The sequence below is a fragment of the Hibiscus syriacus genome, unplaced genomic scaffold, assembly GCF_006381635.1.
Source record: "Hibiscus syriacus cultivar Baekdansim isolate YM2019G1 unplaced genomic scaffold, ASM638163v2 tig00110831_pilon, whole genome shotgun sequence".
Taxonomy (NCBI): Eukaryota; Viridiplantae; Streptophyta; class Magnoliopsida; order Malvales; family Malvaceae; genus Hibiscus; species Hibiscus syriacus.
In genome coordinates this window covers 3375473-3383944 of record NW_024062882.1, presented here as the reverse complement: position 1 = coordinate 3383944, position 8472 = coordinate 3375473, and the positions used below count along the sequence as shown (strand labels likewise).

Here is an 8472-nt window from a genome sequence, read left to right as displayed (position 1 = left end):
ACAAAAAAATAATTTAAATACTTAAAAAAAAGAATGCATTTTCATAAATTTATACCGCAATTTAATATTTCTTTCTTCAACTATATTAATATATATATATTCAAAATTTATAATTATTTTTTCCAACAATATCGTGCCAAAAGATAAAATATACGTTTTTCTTATTAAAAATATAGTATGTTCTACCACTGTACCAAATACTTGTTGATCAAGCAAGTTAGTATTTCAAATAACATCCTTTATGAAAAATAAAACGGTAAACTACACCAATGGTGATTAGTTTTTAATTAAATTTTTGCTTTCACCTCTAAAGTTTTAAAAGTGATAAATTGGTCACTAACTTTATTGATTTATAACAAAATAGTCACGAACATTATCAATTTATAACAAGATGATCACTCTACCGTCATCTCAATTAAAATAATGATGTGGCAATGTTAAGAAAATGGTTAATATTTAGTTTTTCATGTAAACTATAGTTAAAACATCAAATAAGTCATTGAACAATGATTTTATATTTAATTTACTCCCAAAACTTTATAATTTCAATTTTTTTTCCAAATACCCCACCACCATCGATATATTTGAACCACCTTCCTTACAAACTAAAAAATGGTAGAGATCTAAAAATCGTTTCTTTTTCATTTTTTATATATAAATAATAGGTGGCAATGTTAAGAAAATGGTTAATATTTAGTTTTTCATGTAAACTATAGTTAAAACATCAAATAAGTCATTGAACAATGATTTTATATTTAATTTACCCCAAAACTTATAATTTCAATTTTTTTTCCAAATACCCCACCACCATCGATATATTTGAACCACCTTCCTTACAAACTAAAAAATGGTAGAGATCTAAAAATCGTTTCTTTTTCATTTTTTATATATACACTTTCTCATTTTCATTTTTTAGGATGGAAGGTTGTGATTGTTACTGCAAGAACACAACAAACGATAAATTACAGTATTGTTAAAACAAATGGAGTCAAATGCATCTATTTTATGTAATCAAAGAGATCAAGAGATACAAAAAACAACAAACAAAACAATGAAGCCTCAAAACCTGTTCAAGAAGCTGGAGATAGATAACCATGCATGGTAAAAAGTGACGCATAAGAGCAAAGTGATAGTTATGTCTTAAAACAATGGAAACACTACGATAACAAGTAGCTATCAATAATGGAGTCAACAATGCAAAATCATGGTGTGACGTTGAAGTTCAACAATATGAAGAAAGGACAAAAACGACAATAGTTTACAGACGCCGTAATACTCCAAGTATTTGCGTTTTGTTCCTTTTAATAGTTGTTATATGGTTAAGTTAGTAAACAACCATAATGCAAATTAATAACACATTATATCAATCACTAACCAAAATATTTTTATTTATTGGTCATTTTGGGTCAAATTATTTAATTATTTTTATGTGCTTAGTGATGACATTTTTGTGTTGGTATTTTCTATCTTATTGTATAATTCATTGTTGTCTTGTTTGTTTAAAGTTTTCAATGAAAACTACTACTAGTTCCAGAACTGTCTGTCAAACCACTGGTTGTATTTCCTGTTACTTGTTAATCACTCGAGTAAGTAGGAAAAGAACATAAAATATGCATAAATATAAATCTCTACCATTTTTTATTTTGTAAGGAAGATGGTTTGAATAAATCGGAGGTAGTGGGTTTGTGAAAAAAAAATTAGAAAGTTTTAGGGGTAAATTAAATATAAAATCATTGTTCAATTACTTATTTGATGTTTTAGCTATAGTTTAGAGGTAAAACTAAATATTAACTATTTTCTTAACATTGTCACATCATCATTTTAACGAAAATGATAGTAGGGTGATCATTTGTTACAATTTGTTACAAATCATTAAACTTTAGTGACAAATTTGTCATTTTTGAAACTTTAGTGGGAAAAAAGAAAATTTTCGCAAAAATTAATGATAATTGGTATAGTTTACCAAAATAAAATTTTCGCAAAAATTAATGATAATTGGTATAGTTTACCAAAATAAAATTTTGTTATTAATTTAAAAAAAATTAAATTGTTAAAATGTTAATAATTAAATAATTCTTAATCGGACAATAAAGTATTAAGCCTTTTAGTGAGGCCCAAAAACAAGTCATGTACTACCAAAACTCACCGTTTTGAGCTTTTGAAAAACCCTAAAGAAAACCCTAGTATTAATATCTTAACGCCGCCAATCATTCTAGTATAAACGACTCGTTCCCTGCAAAACCCTTGAGAGAGAAAAATGGCGGAAAGAGCTCCGGTAAAGTCCGTATGTGATGAAATGCTCACGAAATAAGAAAGGATTAAGAAGATAGAGAGAATAGAATAGAGAAAACTGAATTCATAATAATTTCATTTATAATTTTCATCTCATTACAACTGAATTTTATATAGGAATTAGTTCATAACAGATTGCCAGCTGTAACATTTCTCTAACAATGTGGATTCCTTAACCATTTCTGTTTCTTTTGTTGGGTGAAAATTATTGGGCTTGACATCTCCTGGTCTAATAAGCACTTGGTCTCTTGCTTCAGCAACCCACACTTGCTCCTTGCCCATCAGGTAACATCTCTGCCCCATCCATATACTCGTCGTCTAATTTCCCAATCATAATCCCTAATTTCCCCGTGTTTTCCCCTTTCTCCTCATCAACCTCTAATTTGTTTCCCTTTTTCTTCTTATTAGTCTCTAATTTTTCCTCCTGGATCATGACAATACCCCCAGCTGCAGATGATGCTTGTCCCCAAGGATCAAAATCAGGAAATTGGGAATGCAGCACCGTAAAATCTTCCCATGTAGCATTCTCAATCCCTAAATTCAACTACTGAATCAACAATTGAGTCACTGCCTTATTATTTCTCTTGATAGCTCGTTTATCCAAAATAATTGCAGGATAAACTCGAAGTTGTCAATCAGCAGTTAGTTTAGGTGGGTCTCGTGAAGCAACGTTTTATCCCCAATTTTTTTTCAAAGGCTAATAGAACACGGAAGTTTGGAATAAACTGGTAATTCTAATTGATATGAAATTGAACCAATTCATTTATGTATCTTGTAGGGACCATATTATCGAGCAGACAGTTTTAAATTTCTGCATAAAGCTAAGGAAGTCTGTTTGTAAGGCTGAAGCTTAAGGTAAACTTCCTCCCATTCCTTAAATTCTTTGTCACTGCGATGTCTATCTGCATAATATTTCATGCGATGTTGTACTTAGTGAGTTGTTCCAAAAGTATACTATTGATATTATCCCTCTCCTGCATAAACTGTTGTACATCAGCCACTCGTGTCTCATTAGACTAAGTCATAGTTGGAGGTGTATAGCCATATAAGGTATGAAAAGGTGTAGTACCCAACGATGTATGAAAACTAGTGTTGTACCACCATTCTGCGTGGGATAACCATTTAGCCTAGGAACTTGGTTTTAAAAAACAAAGTCCCCGTAGATACTGCTCAAGACATTGGTTAAGTCTCTCAGTTTGACCATCCGTTTGAGGATGATAGGCAGTAGTAAATAGTGTTTTAGTGCCCAATAACTTTAATAATTCCTTCCAGAAAACACTAGTAAAAATTATGTCTCTATCAGAAAGAACAATTTTAGGCTGACCATGAAGTTTATAGACCTGGTCCAAGTAGATTTTAGTAACCTTAGAAGCTGTAAAAGGATGAACCAGAGGTAAAAAAAATCCATATTTGGTGAATTTATCAATTATCACTGAAATAGAATTGAATCTATTAGAAGTAGGTAGTTCTTCAATAAAATCCATAGCAATAAACTCCCAAGCATGTTGTGGAATAGGTAAAGGTTGTAATAGGCCAGGATGTAAAACATGTTCATGTTTGATTCTCTGACAAACATCACATTGTTGCACATACTGTTTAACCAATGCCTTTATTCCTTTCTAATAAAAATACAATTTCAGTATATAATAAGTAGCCTATATCCCAGAATGGCCACCTTGTAGTGTATCATGAAGTATAGAAAGGATCTGTTTCCTTAAACCACTTGTCTCCTCAACATAAACTTTACCTTTTTATCTTAGAACATCCTTAGTATAAGACCAATCTGCTATACAATTATTGTCAACTAGCAACTTAGGAATTAAATCATTTGCCAAAGAATCCTGCTCATAACTATTTTCTACCTCTTGTACCCAAGCAGGAATAACAATTATAGAATATAGCTGATTTAATTCTGATTTGTCTTCAAACTGTCTAGATAAAGCATTAGCAGCTATGTTATGTCTGTCTTTTCGAAACTGAATTGAGTAATCCAGTCTTAGCAATTTTGTTAGACCTTTCTTCTGAATGGCAGTATTGATCTTCTGTTCTAACAAATGCTTCAAAGATTCATGATCTGTTTTAATAAATGGACTCCCTTCAAGATAATGTCTCCATTTAGAAATAGCCATTAATTGCTAGGTACTCCTTCTCATAGATAGACAAATCAATCTGCTTTGGTCCCAAAGCCTTACTGAGGTAAGCAATTGCTCTACCATCTTGAGACAGAACTGCACCTATACCCTTAGAACTGGCATCAGTTTCCAAACAAAATTGCTTTGTAAAATCTGGTAAAGCTAGCATAGGAGCTCTACACATAGTCTCTTTAAGTTTGATAAATGCCTCCCTAGCCTCCTCATTCACAAAAACTGATCTTTTTTAGCATAGTAGTAAGGGGTTTACTGATTTACCCATAACCCTAATAATTTCTTGTAGTAGCCAATGAGGCCAAAAAACCCCTCAAAGATTTCAAATTCCTTGGAATGGACCATTCCTGAATAACTTGAATTTTTGAGGAATCTGTAGATACTCCTTGTGGAGAAATAGTATGACCAAGGTACTCCACCTCTGGTTGGCCAAAGAAACATTTATTTCTCTTAGCAAAAAGCTTCTTCTACCTTAGAATCTCCAACACAGTTCTCAACTGTTGTGCATGACTATGTAATCAGGGTTGTAGATTAAAATATCATCAAAGAACTAGGACAAATTTCCTGAGATAAACTCCAAATAAATCATTCATAAGCTTGAAAAGTAACTGGTGCATTAGTTAAGCCAAAGGGCATTATCTTGAATTCAAAATGACCATGGTGTGTCCTGAAGGCTATTTTGGAATGTCTTCAAGCTTGATCCTAATCTGCCAGTATCCAGATTTTAAATCCAGTTTAGAAAAAAATTTAACTCCAACTAGTTCATCCAAGAGATCATCCACCACAGGTATAGGAAATTTGTTCTTAACAGTTAAAGCATTTAACTGTCTATAATCAATGCGCATTCTCCAGCTGCCATCTTTCTTTTTAACTAACAAACAAGGTGAAGCAAAAGGACTTTTGCTAGTTTGAATAATTGATGCTGCCAACATTTCAACCACCTGTTTCTCAACCTCTGATTTTTTATGATAAGGCATTCTGTAAGGTCTAACATTAACTGCCTCAATTTTTGATTTTAAAATAATAGAATGATCATGCTTTCTTATTGGAGGCATTCCAGTAGGTTCCTCAAATACATCTCTGCAATCAGCAATTACTGCTTGAATTGTAGGAGGAAATTCATTATTGCCAACCTCTGCATTCAACATATAAATCTCCCCTACTGCTTCAGGATTTTTAGTCATCAATTTTTGTATTTTGTTGCATGAAATTATCTTCATTGCAGTAGTGTGCAACCCTCCCTTTAACACAATCTCTTGGTTACCCATTTTAAAGCTAAGAGTCATGTTGTTAAAATCCATTAATATTGGACTGTACTTCTTCATCCAGTCAACTCCTAGCACCATATCACTGCCTCCAAGGGGTAAAACCCTAAAATCATGTGCAAAAAGAAAATCTTGCATCTCCCAACTCAATTGTTTACTCTTTGATGTACTATAAAGTTTATCACCATTAGCTACTGTGATAACTAAGGGATTAGTCTCCTCCAATTCCAACCCTTCTTTAGCCCACCTATTAGTGACAAAACTGTGGGTGCTGCCAATATCAATTAATATACTGAGTGGTTTCCCTTTTATGAATCCTTGAATCCTCAAGGTACTACTTCCTGAACTGTCAGTAATTGCATTCATAGAAATCTCAGGATCTTTTTCCTCTGATGGTACTTTATCAATATTAGTTTGAGCTGCTTGTAACTCTTCAGGCTCCTCTTGCTCTTCCACCTCTTCCATAGAATTCAATTGTTTCAATTTACAGTAATGGCCTGGAGTAAACTTGTCACCACATTTATAGCATAAATTGTTGGCCCTTCTATATTCCAATAGCTGCTGTCTATTTGGAGTGAGCCCTGAATTGGTTTTCAAAGGTGAACTCACTAAAGGATTAGATATTCTGGAGCTGGTAGAATTTCCTGGCAGCATTGGTCTGGAAATACTTCTAAATCTTTTACTTTCCCTTCTATTGAAAGCTCATAAGTTTTTCTTTTCTAGTAGCTTCACTATAGTTTTTGGTTCCAAACCCTTCACCTTATGTTTCAATTCCTCCTTAAGACCACTCAAAAAACTAGAAACAAAATATTCCTCTCCTAATTCAGGATTAATCTAAAGGAGATAAGGCTGAAGTTCCTCAAACTGAGCTTCACACTCTTCTACAGAAGATATTTGAGTCAATTTATTAAACTCGTCAATACTCAAGATATCCTTTATCAGCAAACGATGACACATATCAGAAACAAACTCATGCCAAGTAACTCTACTTTTCTTCATAATGTATCCATCAACCACACTTCAGCCTTGCCAGTGAAATACATAGCAGCTATTTCTAACTTCTGCAATTCAGGAACATCAAAAATAGAAAAATATTTCTCACACTTTAATCCAACTCCTAGGATTAGCTCCATCAAAGACCTGAAGCTCTATTTCGGTTTTGGAAGAAACATACCATTTTGTTATTGCTGAAATTTTCCATGAATGGTGACCTTTAATGATAGATTGCTCCCCTGATTCCTTTGTATTTGTTGTTGATTTCATCTTAAAAACATCATGACTTGCTTGATTAACATCCTGTGGCAAAGTAGCTTGGATGCTAGGATTCCCGGTTGTCCTAGCTGAAATGAGTATTTCTCCTTATTATCAATGATTGTAACTTGTAATGGCATTTTAGTTGCGTCCTTGGTATGAGTCATTGGTGCTGGTGGTCGTGCTGCAGGAGTAGATTGCCCAGATTTAGTCCCAGCCTTCTGCATCAACCCCAATAGTTGTTGAAGTATACTTTTCGTTTTAGTTGTTATGGCCTCCAGTGTTTGCATCCTCTACTCCCAAGCACTCTGTTGATTAAGCCACCATGTTGGAACTGCCTCCACTTCAGAAGACTCTGCTAGATCAGCAGGAATGACCGGCGGCTGATCATTGTGAGCCATCTGTTGTAGTTTTCGTGTCTTACCCAGCTTGAAAAAAATTAGTATTTTTGGATCAAAATGACCTTGCTCTGAATACCAATTATGATGAAATGCTCACGAAATAAGAAAGGATTAAGAAGATAGAGAGAATAAAATAGAGAAAACAGAATTCATAATAATTTCATTGATAATTTTCATCTCATTACAACTGAATTTATATAGGAATTAGTCATAACAATTGCCAACTGTAACATTTCTCTAACAACTTGGATTCCTTAACCATTTCTGTTTCTTTTGTTGGGTGCAGATTATTGGGCTTGACATCTCCTAGTCCAATAAGCACTTGGTTTCTTGCTTCAGCAGCCCACACTTGGTCCTTGCCCATCAAGTAACATCTTTGCCCCATCCATATACTCCTCGTCTAATTTCCCAATCATAATCCCTAATTTCCCCGTGTTTCCCCCTTTCTCCTCATCATCCTCTAATTTGTTTCCCCTTTTCTTCTCATCAGTCTCTAATTTTTCCTCCTGGATCATGACACCGTACAATGCTTCGGCCGGAAGAAGACGATTATGGTCGTGTCTTATTGCAAGAGAGGTTGTGGCTTAATCAAGATCAACGGTTGTCCCATCGAGCTTGTCGAGACGGAAATCCTCCGCTTCAAGGCTGTCGAGCCAATCTTGCTCCTCGGCCGCCAGCGTTTCGCCGGCCTCGACATGAGGATCCGAGTCAAAGGCGGAGGCCACACTTCTCAGATCTACGCTATCCGTCAAAGCATTGCCAAATCCATCATCGCGTTTTACCAGAAGTATGTCTACGAGCAAGCAAGGAGATTAAGGATATTTTGGTTAGGTACGATAGAACTTTTCTGGTTGTTGATCCGAGGAGGTGCTAGCCCAAGAAGTTCGGTGGAAGAGGTGCCAGGGCGAGGTTCCAGAAGAGTTACCGTTGAAGAAGCTCTACGGTTTGCTTCAGAAATCTGAGTTTTGTTGTTTGTTTTTCCAAGATCTTATATGAAATATGTTCATTTAGATGAATTTGCTACAACTGTTGTCAGAATTTTGAATGTTTGTGTCTCTTTGATCTTAATCCAGACTCGTTGCATGAATCTATAGATTTTTGGCTACGATCATTGTGTTT

General features: G+C 34.4%; 1 pseudogene; it reads left to right on the top strand.

Annotated features, from left to right (window-relative positions):
* The first annotated feature begins 7853 nt into the window (after nt 1-7853).
* On the top strand, nt 7854-8472 carry LOC120142816 (annotated as a pseudogene).